Source organism: Oncorhynchus nerka, linkage group LG11, assembly GCF_034236695.1.
Source record: "Oncorhynchus nerka isolate Pitt River linkage group LG11, Oner_Uvic_2.0, whole genome shotgun sequence".
Lineage (NCBI taxonomy): Eukaryota > Metazoa > Chordata > Actinopteri > Salmoniformes > Salmonidae > Oncorhynchus > Oncorhynchus nerka.
This window is the reverse complement of record NC_088406.1, coordinates 57,899,229-57,920,933: the sequence shown is the minus strand read 5'-3', so window position 1 is coordinate 57,920,933 and position 21,705 is coordinate 57,899,229. Positions and strand designations below refer to the sequence as shown.

At 42.1% G+C, this 21,705-nt stretch overlaps 1 protein-coding gene across 1 annotated transcript in view; it reads right to left on the bottom strand.

Annotated features, from left to right (window-relative positions):
• LOC115137224 (storkhead-box protein 2-like) overlaps positions 1-21,705 on the bottom strand; it is a 73,305-nt gene that overhangs the window by 32,332 nt on the left and 19,268 nt on the right. The window lies entirely within an intron of this gene.

The window sequence follows — 21,705 nt, the reverse complement described above, 5'->3', positions numbered from 1 at the left end:
ACTTGTAGCGGGTTTACTAAGGCATTCATTTTAGTAGCTATGTTGACTTGATGTCAGCTAATATGATGACAACGATGTAGGATGTGTGTAGCAATTAGTGGTTATGCTATGAAGGTTTGGCTTGGAAAGGTTTTTTCACCTGGTCACAGACAGCTGATGTGTTGTGTCCTCAATTCCAGAAGCCAAGGGCAAAGGTGAGTACGTAGATGTGAGAAATAACTATCCAATGATCAAAGGGATCATGCTGTTTGTATGTGGCGGTTATGAAAGTGAACTGTGTCTGCGTGTGATCAGCGGTGTATTCACTCCGCCGATTCTGTTAAATGTATTTTTGTTCAACGGAAGCAAACGTAACAAAACGTGGATAAACATAGCTGAATTTGTTCAATAGAAACTCTTGTTTGCAACTGTTGGACTAATGGTTACACCCTAGATCAGCTAGATGCAGGCAAGAGTGTGCGAGGCGGTGTTGAATGTGTTGATGTCGGTCACCTTGATTATTCAAATTTCTCTCGACCTTTCACATTGTAAACTTTCATTCATAGGCTAGGTTGTATCAAACTCATGATGGTTATAGGGAAATTTGAGTATCATTGTAGTAGCCTAAAACCTATCAATGTTACATTGAGCTGGGTGAATGGAATATGAATGTCATACAATGTGCTGTAATAGAAATAAGGCCATGCTCATAACCATTTTTTATCGCCCTCCCTCATCTTAAACGGCACCGACCGCCACTGATACACACTGAGCGTAACCAACTTCATATAGCCACACAGAAGAAAGACACAGACACCCACACTTCAGATTGACTTTTTATCTGTCGTAAAATATATCAAACAGTGATGACAGGCATTGACAGTACGGTCACAGCCACATGCTCACTGCTCTCAGAATATCTCTATCAGACTGAATGCACAAAGTATAAAGCATAGTATAAATGCGTTGTGTTTAGAAAATAACAAAAATACAGTAAGACATAACTGCAGTAAAAGTTTTCAAACAGTGATGACAGGCTGGTCACAGCCACATGTTCACTGGTTAAGTAGGACACAATATATATTTTAGATAGGAGCAACAGTAATGATACAAGCCCTCAATCTGAAGTGAAATAAATCCATAAATACAGAACACAAGTACAACCCTTTTTATATAAAACCTTTTAAGGTAGTAAGAAAATAAACATTCACTTAATATTTCAATAAAGAAGTCTTTAATTACCAATAAATCACCTGCTAGCAATAGCTAGCGTGACATTACAGTGCACTGACTGACGGTGCTAGTTAGCTCGTCATTAACATGGCTAGCTCCTGAGTGACGCAGCAGTTCCAAGTGTGCTCCCGAGTGGCGCAGCGGTCTACGGCACTGCATCTCAGTGCTAGAGGCGTCACTACAGATCTGGTTCGATTCCAGGCTGTATCACAACCGGCTGTGATTGGGAGTCTCATTGGGCGGCACACAAATGGCCCAGCGTCGTTAGGGTTTGGCCAGGGTAGGCCGTCATTGTAAATAAGAATTTGTTATTAACTGACTTGCCTAGTTAAATAAAGGTAAAATATATATATATATTGCTAAGCCAGCAAACACGTGGTTAACTTGCCAAAATAGGCTTTAAATACATTAACGGCAACATAAATATATGCATAGTCAGGTTCGCTATTGACCTTGGGATATATGAACCAGTTTTCAAAAGACACTATTTATTGTGTTATACAGTTTGAAACCGTTTTTATGTAGAGGGAGACACAAACCTGCTCTCAGAATATATCTCTATCAGACTGAAGAGCAGGCAGACCAACTTTTCAAATAGGGGAGAAGCACTCAAAACCCACTAGCTGTTCTTTCAAGGAAAATAATACAAAAAAGTCTGAAGACCCCTCCTTACTACAGTGGCAGTAAATATTTATATGAATTTGACAACACATAATAAAAAGGAAACTTGATGAAGATCACACATTTTTCTGAAGTGAATGGTTTCACCCACTACTCTGCCGCGAACAGTGGTGTTCTTTAATATTTAGTCTATGATCCATTATTGATGTAATTTGTTAAATCCACTTCAGTCAGTGTAGATGAAGGGGAGGAGACAGGTTAAAGAAGGATTGATAAGCCTAGCGACAATTGAGACACAGATTGTGTGTGCGCCTTTCAGAGGGTGAATGGACAAAACAAAAGATTTAAGTACCTTTGAACGGGGTATGGAAGTAGCGGTTTGTTTCGAACTGCAACGCTCTGGGTTTTTCACACTCAACAGTTTCCCGTGTGTATCAAGAATGGTCCACCACCAAAAGGACATCCAGACAACTACTAGCACACATCATAGACCCCACAAGATATGTCACCAGAGGTCGGTCTCTTCACATTCCAAGTCCAGAACAGACTATGGGAGGCGCACAGTACTACATAGAGGCATGACTACATGGAACTCTATATGTAGTGGTGTAATAATGTTTTATTATGTACTGTTTTATATTTTATTTTATGTGTAAGTGCCTTAATGTGTTTGGACCCCAGGAAGAGTAGTTGCTACATTGGTAGCAGCTAATGGGGATCCCTAATAAATACAAGTAAATACAACTGTGGGAAGCATTGAAGTAAAAATGAGTCAGCATCCCTGTGGAATGGTTTTGACAACTTGTAGAGTCCATGATCCGACGAATTGAGCCTGTTCGGATGGCAACTCAATATTAGGAAGGTGTTCCTAATGTTTGGTATACTACATGTATATATATATATATATTAGCTTTATTTAACTAGGCAAGTCAGTTAAGAACAAATTCTTATTTTCAATGACGGCCTAGGAACAGTGGGTTAACTGCCTGTTCAGGGGCAGAACGACAGAAGTTTACCTTGTCAGCTTAGGGATTCAATCTTGCAACCTTCCGGTTACTAGTCCAACGCTCTAACCACCCGCCTCACGAGCCCGCCTGTTACACGAATGCGGTAAAAAGCCAAGGTAAGTTGCTAGCTAGCATTAAACTTAATCAATCATAATCACTAGTTATAACTACACATGGTTGATGATATTACTACTTTATCTAGCATGTCCTGCGTTGCATATAAATCGGTGCAGTGCGCATTTGTACCTAACCATAAACATCAATGCCTTTCTTAAAATCAATACACAGAAGTATATATTTTTAAACCTGCATATTTAGCTAAAAGAAATCCAGGTTAGCAGGCAATATTAACCACGTGAAATTGTGTCACTTCTCTTGCGTTCATTGCACGCAGAGTCTATGCAACAGTTTGGGCAGCCTGGCTCATTGCGAACTAATTTGCCAGAATTTTACGTAATTATGACATAACATTGAAGGTTGAGCAATGTAACAGGAATATTTAGACTGATGGATGCCACCCATTAAGTTAAAATACGGAACAGTTCCGTATTTCACTGAAAGAATAAATGTTTTGTTTTCGAGATGATAGTTTCACGGATTTGACCATATTAATGACCTAAGGCTCGTATTTCTGTGTGTTATTATGTTATAATTAAGTCTATGATTTCATAGAGCAGTCTGACTGAGCGATGGTGGGCACCGGCAGGCTCATAAGCATTCATTCAAACAGCACTTTAGTGCATTTTGCCAGAAGCTCTGCTGTTAATGAATTCAAGCCTATCAACTCCCGAGATTAGGCTTGTGTAACGATGTGATGTGAAATGGCTAGCTAGTTAGCGTTTCAAACGTCACTCGCTCTGAGACTTGGAGTAGTTGTGCTCTGCATGGGGAACGTTGGTTGTTGTCGATGTCGACGTTTTCCTTGTTTGATGCCAGGTAGGAGCGAGGAGAGGAACGGAAGCTATACTGTTACACTGGCAATACTAAAGTGCCTATAAGAACATCCAATATGAAATAGTCCTATAATTCCAACAACCTACAGTTTTGGGGGGAATTTTACCCCCTTTTTCGTGGTATCCAATAGCTACTATTGTGTCTCATTGCTACAACTCCTGTACGGGCTCGGGAGAGACGAAGGTTGAAAGTCATGCATCCTCCGATACACAACCCAACCTAGCCGCACTGCTTACAGCGCGCATCCAACCCGGAAGCCAGCCGCACCAATGTGTCGGAGGAAACACAGTGCACCAGGCAACCTTGGTTAGCGTGCACTGCGCCCGGCCCGCCACAGGAGTCGCTGGTGCACGATGAGACAAGGATATCCCTACTGGATAAACCCTCCCTAACCCGGACGACGCTATGCAATTGTGCGTCGCCCCATGGACCTCCCGGTCGCGGCTGGTTAAGACAGAGCCTGGGCACGATCCCAGGGTCTCTGGTGGCGCTGCAGTACAGCGCCCTTAACCACTGCGCCACCCGGGAGGCCCCTTCCTACCTGTGAATATTGAAGACTCATGTTAAAAGGAACCACCAGCTTTCATATGTTCTCATGTTCTGAGCAAGGAACTTAAACGTTAGCTTTCTTACATGGCACATATTGCACTTTTACTTTCTTGTCTAACACTTTGTTTTTGCATTATTTAAACCAAATTGAACATATTTCATTATTTATTTGAGGCTAAATTGATTTTATTGTTGTATTATATTAAGTTAAAATAAGTGTTCATTCGGTGTGTTCATTCAGTGAGTGCAAGTGCCTAGACCAGGGTGGGCAAATTTGACATTTATCGCAAGGCTTTTTGTGGCAAAATCATTGACAGAATAAAACAAATAAATTATGTTTTTTATTTGATCAATTAAACGTTATAGGACAAAGTATATAAGTCATTACACACAGCTTGCTATTCACAACGAGGCAGTTTGATGGAAACCCACCACTGCTGGTAAATGCACATATCTTTTTGTGGATGGAAACGTAGCTAGTGATGAAAACTGGTAGAACAAAAATATCTTAGCTAAAAAAATATTAGCTACACTTCCATTCACATACCAAAAAGACCCCATCATGTCGAACGAACAAATTCTGTCGACATTTATAAATTGTACCGGCATTTCCTGTTGTTTCCATCAGCCCATCGTGACTTTTTTCACGTGTCAGGTAATTCATCCACATGAAATGGTTGGATGGAAACCTGGTTATTGAGGCTATCACAGGTCCAATGACGAAAACAGGGCAGTTAAGCTTTGCATTCATTCATTTATTCTTGCCTGACAGGACACCGGTTTTACTATTATTCATCTGTCACATTTTACCAAATTTCCGTCATTTTTCTGATGCCATCTAGAATTTACAGCTTCTCGTAAAAGCAAAATAACTTAATTTGTACAGTAACAACTGAGTTTTTGCATTGTCATTAATAAGAACATCAACAATGATAACTCTGCTGCCTGTGTACAGTCCATGTTTGAAGAATGCAGAGAAGAGAGAGCTATTAGTGCTTCCATCTCTCAAGCTCCTCTCTGCTACCCTTAATACAATCATCCTGAGGAAATCCTACAGAGGTTAGTCAGTGATGTCAGCATCTGGGATGGCCAGAATGAGGGTGATTATTTTTTTTATCCTCGTTCAGTATATGAATGTGGAGCGAGACAACGAGATGAGTAGCTCAAACTGTCACACAAATCCTTCATTGATATACTGTATACTGAATATTTGAATGAACGTTCGAGTTGCACGTAACTGTAATTAGGATTTGGCCCGAAGTGAGTAACAGAGCGAGGAGAGAGAGAGAGGAGAGAGAAAAAAAGATATACAGTACCAGTTCCAGAGGCTTAAGAGGCGTCATCTTAGTGGCTGACTGATTTTCTACAACTCAAACAGCTGACTGGAGGCAGGGAACAAGGGCTTACTCATGCGCAGCCTCCTCCCTCTCCTCTATACGTATTACTACATAGAGGGCTGGCTAACACCGCAGCACTACCGTGGCCTGATTTCTCTACCCACGCCTCAACTGCAGCTGGGGCCCAGGTCCACATGGTCCTAGCCAATAATTGAGCCAGAAATAACATTTAGCCTTCAGATGCTTTTTGGAAACCAGGCCCAGCTCTACTTCACAAAGACAAACAAATTTTAGAATCTGTTTGCTAGATTACAAGCAGTGCATTCAGAAAATATGCATACCCCTTGACTTAGTCAAAATGTAATTGTGTTACAGCCTGAATTCAAAATGGATTAAATACACTTTAGAAATGTTTGCATATGTATGAAAAAAATGTATACAGAAACATCTCATTTACATGTTAGATTCACCTTTGACAGCGATTACAGCTGTGAGTCTTTCTGGGTAAGTCTAAGAGCTTTGCACACCTGGATTGTACAATATTTGCAGATTATAATTTACAAAATTCTACAAGATGTGTTAAATTGGTTATTGATCATTGCTATACAGCCATTTTCAAGTCTTGCCATTTAAGTCAAAACTGTAACTAGGCCACTCAGGAGCATTCAATGTCGTCGTCTTGGTAAGCAACTTCAGTGTATATTTGGCCTTGTGTTTTAGGTTATTGTCCTGCTGAAAGGTGAATTTGTTCTTCCAGTGTGTGTTGGAAAGCAGAATGAACCAGGTCTTCCTTTAGGATTTTGCCTGTTCTTAGCTCTATTACATTTATTTTTTATCCTAAAGAACTACCCTAATCCCTGCCAATGACAAGCATACCCATAACATGATGCAGCCACCACCATGCTTGAAAAATTAAGTGGTACTCAGTGATGTGTTATGTTAGATTTGCCCCAAACATAACGCTTTATATTCAGAACATAAAGTTCCATTCTTAGCAATTGTTTTAGCCGTTTAACTTTAATGCCTTATTGCAAACACAATGCATGCTCTTTTCACTCTGTCATTTAGGTTAGTATTGTGGAGCAACTACAATGTTGTTGATCCATCCTCAGTTTTCTCCATAAAACTCTAACTGTTCTAAAATCACCATTAGCCTCATTGTGAAATCCCTGAATGGTTTCCTTCCTCTCTGGCAACTGAGTGACTGGGTGTATATTGATACACCATCCAAAGTGTAATTAATAACTTCACTGTGCTCAAAGGGATATTCAATGTCTGTTTTTTTACCCATCTACCAACCAACAAGTGCCCTTTTTTGTGAGGCATTGGAAAAGCTTCATGGTCTTTGTGGTTGAATCTGGGACCTTACATATAATTGTATGTGTGGGGTACAGATATGAGGTAGTCATTCAAAAAAATCTTGTCAAACACTATTATTGCACACAGAGTAAGTTCATGCAACTTAATGTGTGACATGTTGACACAGGGCCCCCTCAGGGGAGTGTCCTCAGCCCTCTGCTGTACTCCCTGTTCACCCACAACTGCGTGGCTTTGCAGGACACCAACTCCATCATCAAGTTTGCTGATGACACCACGTTTGTAGGCCTGATAACCAACAACCACAAGTCAGCCTATAAGGAAGTGGTAAGTGAACTGGCATTGTGGTGCCAGGACAACAACCTCTCCCTCAACATCATAACAAAAGGAGTTGATTGTTGACCTCAGGAAGCAGCGACCATGGGCCGATCCCCATCAACGAGACTGCAGTAGATAGAGTCATCAGTTTTAAGTTCCTCTGTGTCCACATCACAGAGGACTTGACATGGACCAACACCACCACCACTCTTGTCAAGAGGGCGCAACAGCGCCTCTACTTCCTAAGGGGGCTGAATAAATTTGGCATGCCACTCCCGGTTCTCTCCAAATACTACCACTACCATCGAGAGCATCCTGAACGGTTGCATCATGTTCTAGTACGGGAATTGTTTTGTCTACGACTGCAAGGCCCTCCAGCTGGTGGTGAAGACGTCCAAGTACATCAGTGGAACCGTGCTTGCACCCATCCAGGACATCTACTCAAAGCGTTGCCTGAGAAAGTCCTGCAGCATCAAGGACCCCACACACTCCAGCTATGAGCTGTTCACTCCCTTACCGTCGGGTAAACGGTATCGGAGCATGAGGTCTGACACCAACAAGCTCAGAGACAGTTTCTATCTACAAGCCATCAGACTGCTGAACACTTGAATTGGACTGACCACCTGCACTAACTCGCCGCACCTTCATGACACATTCATGTTATACACACACACATCACAACTGCTGCTACCAGACTCGTGTTATTATTGCTAAATACCGCAAACTTTTAGCACTTGTTCCCCAAAACCAGTGTAAATATTGTGCTATAAATTGTGCCTTCCTGTACAATACTTCTGCTAAAATGTTTTCCATTCTACTGAGCCATTTACTTTACGTTTGTATTCTTATCTTTTATTATTGTTTTTGCATTGACGAGAAAGAACCTGCTAGTAAGCATTTCGTTGGACGGTGTATACCATGCGCATCCTGTACATAAGACTAATAGAGTGGGTGAAAATTATGGGATCAATATCAAGCCAAATGTATTTGCAAATGTGAATCACCAATCCAAATAATAAATCACTTTCCACAAATGTAAATCACTTTGATCCCATAGAAAATGGGACTAGTAAAGTTCTTATTTCCTCTATGATTTTGTGTACTTTTCAAATTCTGAATCAGCTAACAATCAGTTGACGGGTGGAGAAACCCTGTCAAAGTTATGATTCTCTAAAAATGTAAGTGAATTTCTGTGAGTAAAGGCTGATTATCATATGTCACTTATTCAAATTCATCCTGTTACATGTCATTAATTATTCAAGTACTATCCAATGAGATTCAAAGTTGATCCCTACAAATGACTTATTTTCACCAACCTAAATGCTGGTTTGGCTGTCTTTTTCTACAGATCACCCATCTACACCCATCAAGTGAGTACAGACTGACGCAGGACGTCCATGTAAATTGATAAATGGTTGAAATTAAGTTGGTCCACCCTGGCCTTTATTGGGCCGTTGATTTTTGAGCTGGCCTTGATTTGGACCAAAAATAGTTATCAACGCTTGGTCCACTTAGTCCCAAATGGACTGGCCTTGATTTGACCCATTGAACATGATTACTGCCAGTTCAGAAGCTTTTAAAATGCTAACAGAAGTGCAATAATACATTTTCCATACGTTATTCTATCTAAAGTTGAATGTATTTCAAGGCCTACCATCAAACTCAGTGCCTCTACGCTTGACATCATGGGAAAATCAAAAGAAACCAGCCAAGACCTCAGAAGAAAATGGTAGACCTTCACAAGTTTGGTTCATACTTGGGAGCAATTTCCAAACGCCTGAAGGTACCACATTCATCTGTACAAACAATAGTATAAACACCATGGGACCACGCATGGGGACTAAGATCGTACTTTTTGGAGAAATGTCCTCTGGTCTGATGAAACAAAAATATAACTATTTGGCCATAATGACCATTGTTATGTTTGGAGGAAAAAGGGAGTCGCTTGCAAGCTGAAGAACACCATCCCAACCGTGAAGCACGGGGGTGGCAGCATCATGTTATGGGGTGCTTTGCTGCAGGAGGGACTGGTGCACTTCACAAAACAGATGCCATCATGAGGAGGAAAATTATGTGAATATATTGAAGCAACATCTCAAGACATCAGTCACAAAGTTAAAGCTTGGTCACAAATGGGTCTTCCAAATGGGACAATGACCCCAAGCATACTTCCAAAGTTGTGGCAAAATGGCTTAAGGACAAAAACGTCAAGGTATTAGAGTGGCCATCAGAAAGCCCTGACCTCAATCCTATAGAAAATTTGTGGGCAGAACAGAAACAGCGTGTGTGAGCAAGGAGGCCTACAAACCTGACTCAGGTTACACCAGCTCTGTCAGGAGGAATGGGCCAAAATTCACCCAACTTATTGTGTGAATCTTGTGGAAGTCTACCTGAAACGTTTGACCCAAGTTAAACAATCTAAAGACAATGCTACCAAATACTAAATGAGTGTATGTAAACTTCTGACCAACTGGGATATGTGATGAAAGAAATCAAATATAAAATAAATCCTTCTCTACTATTAATCTGATATTTCACATTCTTAAAATAAAAGTGGTGATGCTAACTGACCTAAGACAGGGAATTTTTACTAGGATTAAATGCCAGGAATTGTGGAAAAACTGAGTTTAAATTAATTTGGCTAAGGTGTATGTAAACTTCCGACTTCAACTGTATTTTAAACTATTTCACATAGAACTGAAAATGAACGTGGCTTAAATGTCAGACAAAGATGCCTTTTTATTGTATTGTCAACTATATTTTGCTTAGTGGACAGGAACCACCAGGAACTTCTTTCAATACTTTAGAAATGCATCCTTCCTTCCTTGTTTTCTGGAGGTACACACACATGTAGCAAGGTACCATCCTATTACTTTCACACTTCCAACCAATTCACGTCTGTGATTACTTCAAGGAAGGTAAGAACGTATAGGGTACAGTTGTAATCGATCCAGAGCATCCCAAATGTGCTCAATGGGTGACATGTCTGGTGAGACATGTCTGTACTGCCATCTCTGTACTGTACTGCCATCTCCCCAGTACAGTTGAAACCGGGATTCGTCCGTGAAGAACACACTTCTCCAGCATGCCAGTGGCCATCGAAGGTGAGCATTTCCCCACTGAAGTCGATTACAACGCCAAACTACAGTCAGGTCAAGACCCTGGTGAGGATGATGAGCATGCAGATGAGCTTCCCTGCAGAAATTATTTGGTTGTGCAAACCCACAGTTTCATCAGTTGTCCAGGTGGCTGGTCTCAGACAATCCTGCAGATGAAGAAGCCGGATGTGAAGTTCTTGGGCTGGCATGGTTACATGTGGTCTGCGGTTGTGGGGCTGGTTGGACATACTGCCAAATTCTCTTAAACAACCTTGGATTCAGCTTATGGTAGAGAAATTAGCATTCAGTTCTCTGGCAAAAGCTCTGGTGGACATTCATGCACTCAGCATGCTTCCTCAAAACTTGAAACATCTGTGGCATTGTGTTGTGTGACAAAACTGCACATTTATTGTCCCCAGCACAAGGTTCACCTGTGTAACGATCATGCTGTTTAATCAGCTTCTTGATATTCCACACCTGTCAGGTGGATGGATTGTCTTGGCAAAGGAGAAATGGTCACTAACAGGGATGTAAACAAATTTGTGCACAACATATGAAAGAAATAAGCTTTTTGGAACATTTCTATGATCTTTTACTTCAGCTCATGAAACATGGAAGCAACACTTTACATGTTGCGTTTATATTTTTGTTCAGTACAGGTCGCTGATGTTGGCTTATAAATTAGCTAGCTTGTCAAGCAGTCAAGCAAGGAGATCATGTAGCTAGCTGAAACATCACAATTTAAACAAGTCACGCCAATGAAAGTCAAACTCCAAAGTTAGAATGTTTTTATGTTTCATGCCAAAAACATCTATATAATGAATTGTATTGCACAACAATGATTTGGTTTTAAATTATTTTGAGATGACTTCTACATTAAATTGAAAATATGCTAAACGGGAGAGATTATTTTCATCCGAAAATGTTTAGTTTTTTAGATTGTCTGTTTAAACAAAAGCAATGTGAAATATCCCTTTAAAACGTACCATGGTGTCATTAAAAACATAGACATGAACTACATTATTGATTATACACCATTTCACAGTCCTATCTGACACTTCACACAACAGTACCAGATGGACAAGCATCTCACAGAAATGTGCATGCTATATGGATATGCAGATCACTCACACCTCAACCCATGATTCAAGGGGAAAGAAACATCTGTGATGGGAGGGTTTCAAAGCTGTAGCTCCAACAACATCCCATTGCTTACCATTTTAGCCCTTGGTTGTACTAAAATCCTAATATTACCGTTTTAATTCATAAATAACCAAACCGCCGTGATGCAATATCCTTGCCTGGGACCATTCAATTCCAATATTGTCTTTACCCTTTTACTCTGTCACTTAAACTTTTTTATTTTATATTTCACAAGCATTATAGAACACAGACACTCACAAACTCAACCCTTTGTCATCACATATTCCATATCCATAGAAACCCAATAGTAGCCTTGGAAAAAATGTGATCTTGGAAGAAACCAAGACCTTACTAACCCTCACGTACAACTTCACACATGCTTGCCAACATCTGACAAGATGGTGAATTAGGGATGGTAGTGGTTGTGCTGTCAGACTCACCTGGCATTTGGTAGCCCCGGGGGGGACCTGGTGAGATGTGGGGTGGAGGAGGGGGAGTGTGGTGGTGTTTCTGCTGGAGACGGAAGTCCTTCTCGCTCCGGGAGCGGGTGCGCTCTGGCAGCCGCTCGGACAGGTCCGAACTGGGCCAGGCCCGCCGCAAATTAGTGCTGCGGGTCTTTTTCATAGCGACCCCTGGGGCAAGCGGCTTGCCACGGGGCTACTACTGTGTTCGGGGGGAGGCCGACCAGAGGCTTAGTGCCTCCCCCACACCAGGCTGCATCACATCCGGCCGTGATTGGGAGTCCCATAGGGCGACGCACAATTGGCCCAGCGTCGCCCGGATTTGGCCGGGGTAGGCCGTCATTGTAAATAAGAATTTGTTCTTAACGGACTTGCCTAGTTAAATAAACCTTAAATTAAAAATAAATTTAAAAATCATCAAGGATGCCCGGTGCAAGGGATCAGGCGAGAGACATGACGGAGGACCAGCGTGCACGCTTGCATACACACACACGCACGTTTTCTCATTCACAGGCAAACTACTACAGCCGCCCCTCAATCCAGACTGCGGTGGATTGGCATCTGCTGCGTTTTCCCAGGCTGATCCATTGCGGCGGAGGCGGTGCTGGTTGCGCGAGGCATCACCCTTTTTTTTATGTCAGCGATCAGTCCAAACCACCATTTGTAGCATCCCTGTTCGCATGCGTCGGGAGGCACATTACGTAGCCGCTATGCTGCGGGAGGGGAGGGGTGGCAGGGGTAAGGATGAAGGAAATGGGGCATGGGAGGCAAGGAGAGAGGATGGCGAGGAGAGATGGAGGTGTGGGAAAGGAAGGTTGGAGGGGGGTTGATTCAGGTGAATGGAGTTTTTTTGTGGAGGAGGGGGAAGAGAGGGGTAGAGAATCGGCAGTTTAGCTGTCGAGGCTCTTCTCCACAATAGCTCAATTCACCATGGGAACTATAGGGCTCGCTCGGCCGAGCCCCGGAAAACAAAAGAGCCCCCCCTTTGAGGAAAAAAGGAGAAAGAATAGCGCCCTTTACCCCGACCTCCACAGAAAAACTCTATAGATTGCAGAGTGTAGCGGAGGCCAAATCCACCGCGCAAGACCCGCTCGTCCTCGACGACACCACACCGAGAAAGGGTGGGGAGAAAAAAAAGATGGAGCGCATAGAAATAAAACAAATCCCAGAATAGATATCCTCCTCCTCTCTCGTGAAAATCCAATACGAGAATCCAATCCTAAGAGGCTCGTTGGAGCATCCATTCATTCAACCGACAGGGCTACAGCTAACTCCAGTCAACGGCCAATGTCTTTCAACGGTAACCACCGCAGCTGCCACTGCTCCCAGAACCTCAAGAAAGGGTGTGTGTGTGCGTGCCTGCCCACTGTGCGAGATTCTGCGTGAGCATGCGTGTGTCTGTGTCTGGGTGACTGAGACAAGGGGAGGGGTAGGGGGGAGCGAGTGAGAGAGAGAGAGAGACCGAGGACACAAGTATAGTGGAGAAGAAAGAAAATAACATCCACACACACAAAAATGCAGCAGCCACATGTGTCCTGCAAGCAATTTATTAAGGTAATAATGATGAGAGCCTCTGGCTGAGTGTTTTTTTTAACCACCCCCCTCACTCTTGCTCTCCATCCCTCTCTAACTCTCTCTCAGCTGTGCAGTGCCACTGCAGGAAAGGGGGCAGGATAAGCATGAGACCATCTCCCTCGCTACCCTCTTGAGACATGTCCCATGCTAATTGAGGAACTGTCCTGCATTACATGCAACTGAACAACCCCCAAAGCTTGGCTCCGCCCCCAGCTTCTGGCCCAGCCTATGAAAGCTCTGCTGTTAGATGAAATTGTTAAAATGATTAGCCCCTCTATATAACCACTGTATAACAATGAATGGTATTAAATAATACAACAGAAACACCATCAAGGATTTGCTTCATCAATATTATTTTCATTTAACTAGGCAAGTCAGTTAAGAACAAATTCTTATTTTACAATGACAGTCTACCCCAGCCAAACCCAGACTACGCTGGGCCAACTGTGCACCACCGTATGGGACAGCTGGTTGTGATACAGCCTGGAATCGAACCAGGGTCTATAGTGATGCCTCTATCACTGAGATGCAGTGCCTGAGACCACTGCGCCACTCAGGAGTCCCTACTTAAATTGATTTCACATTTCTTATTTCTATTCATAACCGCATATAGTTTTACTTGGCTTACAATTTTTAAATGGGCTCCTGAGTGGTGCAGTGGTCTAAGACACAGCATCTCAATGCAAGAGGAGTCACTGTTGTGCCTGGTTCAAATCCAGGCTACATCACATCTGGCTGTGATTGGGAGTCCCATAGGGCGGTGCACAATTGGCCCAGCGTCGTTGGGGTAAGCCATTATTGTAAATAAAAATGTGTTCTTAACTGACTTTCCTAGTTAAATAAAAATTTATTTTAAACAACAGGGATTCTTCCTTGAAATGTCATGCTTCGGACTTCTTTCCCTTATTCCCACTTGTGAGCGATACCACTAAAGACAACTTAAAGGTGTCCCATCACGATCATAGAGTAAGACCCCATCTACATTTATGTAGCCTACAGAAGCCAATTTTTGTATTTAATAAATGTTGTATTTCAACAACAATGTTTGGTAGACCAGTCAGTCCTTAGCTCTGAGGTTTGTATCTTTGAGATTCTACTGTAGATGAAATCATCATAGACCAAAAGGCAAGGATTTAAAGTGTTACTTAAAGTCAGGAGTTCCCCTGAAGTCTACATGAGTTTTCCAGATGTAATAACATTTCAGGGAAGATGAGAGGGATTAGAGGCATGATGATATGCAGCTTCACCCAACCCACAGACCCCATACACACTCAGGTTGAACAACTGATGTACAACTTACTTGATGCAAAGGTTTTGATACAACTGATATTGTTGTGATACAATGGAGAGTTTGTCTGCACACAAAATGTTTACACAACAATTGTGCAGTGTCTCCACAACACTTGTGTAATTAGTTTTATGCAGACAAATGCTTGTATCACAACAGTAGTGCCAGATGTGTTGTACATCAGTTGTACAACTTGAGTATGTACAGAGCCAAAGGTGTTTAATCCTTTTCCCCTCAAAATTGACATTTTTTTTGTAATTCAAGGACGTTAATAATTAATACGGGCCATGGCAGAGACAAATTAATGAGATCAGAGAGGCTTCTACACACACACACATACACCTAATTAGATTCAACTTTTTGGGGGGCGAATTCAATGAAACTTTGCTATTATCAGGCATCATCCTCCATGAGTCATGGCGTGATGACACGAGCGTCGTAAATACATTCGGACCAAAGTGCAGCATGAAATCGGTTTGACATCTTTTTATTAAAGTGAACCGAACAAAAAACAATAACGAACACACAACCAGTGAAGTTCATGCCGTGCTAGCTCACAGGCAACTATACAGAAACAAGATCCCACAAAAGACAGTGTCGAAATGGCTGCCTAAATATGATCCCCAATCAGAGACAACGATAAACAGCTGCCTCTGATTGGGAAAACCAGGCCAACATAGAAAAAACAACCTAGATTACCCACCCTAGTCACACCCCGACCCAATATAGAGAATAAAAAGGCTCTCTATGTTCAGGGCGTGACACGTGAACTCTTGGCTATTATTGACTACTTCTGCACCATGGAGTACATTTAATCACAGTTGAAAAACCAATATTATGTTATTTATGCAACAAACAAAAAAATTAACATACTCAAAATTACATGCATGAATTTGGTTGTAACTGTCTAAATGTCAGGGGCACAAGAGAGTAATAGGATACGGCATGTGTCAAAATTGATTGATTGCTGACAGGTGTCAAAAATGATTGATTGCTGACCTTATGACCTGATGACGTGTACTGAATATGTGCCCCCGCCCCCCCCCTGTTCGTGTGGTCATGTGTTAGAGGGTGTTTGAACTTTTGGGGCCCATGCCCCCCCCCCCCCCAGTTTCATCTCCCTTATGGTTGTTATCTATGAAGCAGGAATGTCTGGGGCTATAGATAGCGCTGGGGCCTCAGCATTATAAATGTCCAGAACAAGCCATTTTTTAAGACCTGAATATTAAACATCTAAAATATGTCTACAAGGGGAATTCTCGGAGTGCTCTGTAGCTCATGTCACGAACCCAACGCCAAAAGCTTGGAGGATATTTTGGTAGAGGCTCCCGAATGTTTTAACGGATTTCTGTGTACAAGCGAGGGCCATATTTCGTACATATTCAACCCGGAGGAATCTACGGTTAAGATATTCACAGACAGCGTGTCCCAACCCTTTTATCGTGCAGAACCCGAGCCTTTTTCTCCAGCGCTAAGGATGCGAGAATGGCTTAACCTCTTGCTTCTACTCGGGACGCTTGCGTCCCAACTAGAGCTCTGGAAATGCAAATGCGCTACGCTAAATGCTAATAGTATTAGTTAAAACTCAAACGTTCATTAAAATACACATACAGGGTATTGAATTAAAGCTACACTCGTTGTGAATCCAGGCAACAAGTCAGATTTTTAAAATGCTTTTCGGCGAAAGCATGAGAAGCTATTATCTGATAGCATGTAACACCACAAAAGACCCGCAGGGGACGTAAACAAAATCATTAGCATATTCGGCGCTACACAAACCGCACAATAAAATAGAAAACATTCATTACCTTTGACCATCTTCTTTGTTGGCACTCGTAGATGTCCCATAATCACAATTGGGTCTTTTTTTCGATTAAATCGGTCCATATATAGCCTAGATATCGTTATATGTAGACTGTGTGATCAACGAAAAAAAACAGCGTTTCATAACGTAACGTCATTTTTTAAAATTCAAAAAGTCGATGATAAACTTTCACAAAACACTTCGAAATACTTTTGTAATGCAACTTTAGGTATTAGTAAACGTTAATAAGCGATAAAATTCATCAGGAGGCGATGTAAAGATCATTAGCTGTCCGTCTGGAAAAATGTCCGGCTAGAAACTCAACGAAAATATCCGGTCCTAGACCTGAAGAAATATGGTGCCTTGCATGTGTTTGACCAAGAAAAAACTCGAAGGGAAATGACAAGACTCTAGACACCGTGTGGAAGCTGTAGGTACTGCAACCTCAGTCAATTAATTGTGGTTCACCTTTATCAATGGGTTCAAGTAGCGCATGGATATATTTTCCCATTTTCAGTGATCAGTTTTTCCTGTGCTTTTCGATGTAAATGCCGTTCTGGTAAAGCCACAGCAGTGATTTAACCAGTTTTATAAATGTCTGAGTGTTTTCTATCCACACAGACTAAGCAAATGCATATACTATATTCCTGGCATGAGTAGCAGGGCGCTGAAATGTTGCGCGATTTTTAACAGAATGTTCAAAAAAGTAGAGGGTAGAAGGAAGAGGTTAAAATAAGGCTAGCTTTGTGTCAAATGGAACGTGCCCTGAGTGCTTCAAGGCTGCCAGGATATGCGTTGGAAGAACAAGTCTGTGGACGCCAGGATCTAATGGCTCTGAGAGTCACTTCCATGGGGTATACCCCGGACTCCAGAGTGACAATTTTAGCATGTGAACAATTTGACAGGTCAAATGCTACGAAAACGGTCAGTTCATATGTATCCTCCAAAGCATGCAAGGATGTAAATTTTTTTCAAATAATGTTCAGTTTTAAATGGCGCGATTACCACATTTTCCGAACCCTGATGAATAAGCTGGACAGTCTTTTCGAAAATCGTGAACAATTACGGCGATGGCCGAGGTTATCGTTGAGACATACCCCGGAACAACAACAAGTTCGAAGGCGGATCTTTCCCTGGCAGGAAAGTGGACAGAGCTTCAACGGAGCGCGGAAAAGACTTTGTGATGGGGAATTGGAAACGGATAATGTTCAGCGCTACCCCTTAGTTAAATGGGGGGGTATACATTTTCAAAAATTAACACCTACATTTTAACACACGTTATAATTCAACCCCTATATCTGTAAGAAATAGTTGAATAAATGTTGAATTATAACGTGTGTTAAAATGTAGGTGTTAATTTTTGAAAATGTATACCCCCCCATTTAACTAAGGGGTAGCGCTCTTTTCTCTCAAGCTAGGGTCTGGCGCAGACAACTGTAAGATCTGAAAAAAAACATATATTATTTTATAGTCTATTCCTACATGGGTATGTTATGAACATTACGTTTTATTAAAGTTTGTAATAATGTACAAAGACCTGCATCCAAGTTTTTTTTTTTTTTAACATAAAACACGTGTGCTGCATGTTTAAATATTATTCAAATATGTTACTTAATTCAAACATGTCTTAAAGGTTGTACGAAATATTTTGGAATTCAATAAAAGGAATGTTTAAAAACGGTATCTCACCCTTTAACTATGGGAAAAGCCTATTTAACAACGTCTTCCAGCTCTGTCGCGAAGTAAAATAGAATCAGAGTGTTTGTGTGTGTGGGGAGGGGTCTTGAGGCGGAGCAACAGGCGTGTGTGTGTGTGTGTGTGTGTGTGTGTGTGTGTGTGTGTGTGTGTGTGTGTGTGTGTGTGTGTGTGTGTGTGTGTGTGTGTGTGGTTGGGTGTGTGTGTAAACATAAATCCTAAGGTTGGGGGTGTTTCAACCAGGGGGTCCCAGAACTCTTATCTGTAGAGAACCGTTTGAAACCAAGGTGTGCACTATCATGCATAAGGCATGTCGAGATATCAGCCGAACAGCGGGGGTTAAACATAGATATCACGACATCCCCTCCTGTTGTTTGAATTCACAGCCTGTGTTCTCTAGCCTGTGTTCTCTCTCTGGGGGTTCGCAGGAGCAAAAGTCTGGCAGACAATCACCAACGGCCTTTTTTCGTTGTAAGTCCTTATAATTAAACACATACCCAAGAAATATTTATATATAAACATTTTAAAAATAGGTTGTACTATTTTCTAAAACTATTTTATGTATTTACAGCCGACATACAGCCCGTTATGATAAAGGATGCGTTATGGACATCTGACACGCAGGACTTTGATGCAATTCTACCGTTCTGTACGAGCGCTTTTTCAAACTCACCGCGAATCCAGGGAACATCGAAATGGTCATCCTCTGCGAGTTCGCTCATTAAGCCACCCAGATAGTTGCTGAGTGGGGGGCTCCAATCCCCTGGTTTGCTTACATAGACCACAGAGTCTGTGTCGTGGTAAAGTACCCGCCTCTGAAGCTGCTCCATGAGCTTGTACAGTTCAAGTCGGCCATAGGCCGTGGTAAATGCTGCAAGAAACACATTTACATTACCCGGGGGTAGAACCCACTTCTTGTTACGTCGCCATTGCACCAAGGCAATGTCTTGACTCAAGAATGAAAAATGTGAAATTTCGTATTGGTCCGAAAAAATGAATTCCAAAAATTCTTCAGGGTCTTTAATAATCGACGTTGTCAACATATTACACCTCTGCGCTAATTTGCCCCAAAGCGAATTTAGGTACAATTTCGACACATTTCGTTTGGTTTTGTTGACCTCTATTCTGTCAGGGTCAAGAAGGATGCCTTCTCTGTCATGATAGTCTTGAATGTACCTGTCTTTACTTTCTTGATCTGTGACCGATGCAGGATAGCCTGAAGCCATTTGCTTACATCTCAAGAAGGTCTTGATGTACTCTTTAAAAAGAGTGTCTGATTTCTTTGGAAAGTTCCATACTTCAAAGATTTTGGCCACACGATACCCCATCTCTAAAGCCTTAGAGAATTCAGCTGTGACCCATACACCTGTCAGTGCTCTTTCTTGATCGGTGTGATCACATGGGGTTTGTTGTATGTTTTCACTGCAGGTGCGACAAAGGGGAAAGAAAAGTTTTCCTTGAGGGCCCCTGTAAGGCAACACAGGTATAAACAAACCCCTTGGAGGGTAGACTGTTGCTTTGATCAGACCAAAATAGTTTTGAGGTAAGTCAAAATCACGATGAATAATTTCAGGATGACCTATAGGATAGCATGAGGAACTCATTACATGCGGATAAAGGGATGTAAAATCCACATAGCCTATTGTCTCGTCGGGTTGCGCTACATACCTCAATGTCAAAGCATTGGTACGGCCGCCATACAAGGCCTGTCTTGGCTCCAGAGGTTCTGGGATGTCAAAGCTGGAAAGGAATGCTTGAACATGAGGATCAGACTTTTTGAGGGCTGCCCATTCATGCTCCCACAAAACAACCACTTTTAGACTGTAAGTAGCCTGTAACGAATCAACTTTGTCTTGAAACTCTTGGTACATTTCCCCAAAAGTCTTTTGGGTTAGGACACATATGTTCTGGGGCACAAAGCAAGATTTGCAACCATGGAAGAAACAACCGTTGTACTCATACACGGTCTCAACCCCGTCAATCTTGGTGTAGCCATCTACATTGTAAGAGCCAAACGCATTCTCCCCTCGATTCAAAGCATGTTGAATAAAAATGTCTTTATCCTGGGCCATATACTCTAGCCATTGAATGGACCCACTAGAGTAGGCCTTGAACTGGCGTCGGTAGTTGTCAGGCGAGGGGATCGCTATAGAGGATGTCGGCATATAGTGTGTACGGTATGTTTTCATGCATGCCGATGCAATCGTTGTACAACTCCAAGGGTCAATACCTGCATCTTTGATTACCTCTTCTCTGAATCTGAGGCATCCTTCACGAAGTATAACCACATCATTGTCACAGTATGATTCCATCTCTTTATGGAAATCAAAGGTGCCATGTCTTACTGTCTCATACCAAGTCATGAATCTCTCTCGCTCTTTGGGAGACATTTGATCACACCCATACATTTCTGGGCTGGGATATGATCCTATATAGTGTAGATTCTCCTCAGATGTGAAGAAGTGGGGGAACCAGCCTTTCACAGAGTTTTCAAAACCCAAGGCCTCTGGCATTTGAGCCAATCTCATGGGTAAGAAGCTTAAACTGTCAATGTATCTCTGGTTGAAGGCGGGATCTACAAAACACAGGATTTTACTCCCTTGCGCTAGGACCCTCGGCGCTATGCCTTGCTGTATCAAGGGGTTCAGAAGAAGGTACGAGTCGTAGGCTCTAGCATTGTGCGCTATGAACGTAAAGTTTCGGTACTGTGGTTTTCTAAAATGTTTTAGAAAGAGTAGTGCACAATTGGATCCTTCTGCAGACCACTTTTCCCCGTGAATGTCATGGTAGATACAAAAATAGGCAAATGATCCCCGATTGTTGATTTGTCTCAAAATCATAGAACACATATTTCTCTGAAGGTTCATCTTCAGCCAAGGGCTGAATATAACACTCGTGTGGCACTTCTTGAACCACTTCAGCATTTCTGCTTTTCAGACCCCCTTTACAGATTGGACACTGTAGGATTCCACAAACATGTGGTTTAGGGCTATCTATTTTAAGGCTGTAATTGCAATGACATTTTGGGCATTTCTTGTTAATGGCACAAATGCTTACAGATTTACAGGCCTTAGGGTGCCATGTTTCAATTTTGTGTTTATCGTAACAGTAGGTCGAACGACATGTGCGATGGCAATCCTCACATGGTGTCAAGTTTAGGGTCTGCATAGGGCACTCGGCATCCTGACATACAGAACAGTTATAACGGCACGAGTGCCCCCCCTTTCGGCTGTAGCCGGTATGGCAGGATCTACACACATAGGTTGCCCCTAGGAACGCCGTGACGTTTGTAACGGCATAGTAATGTTTGTTTTGCACATAAAAGT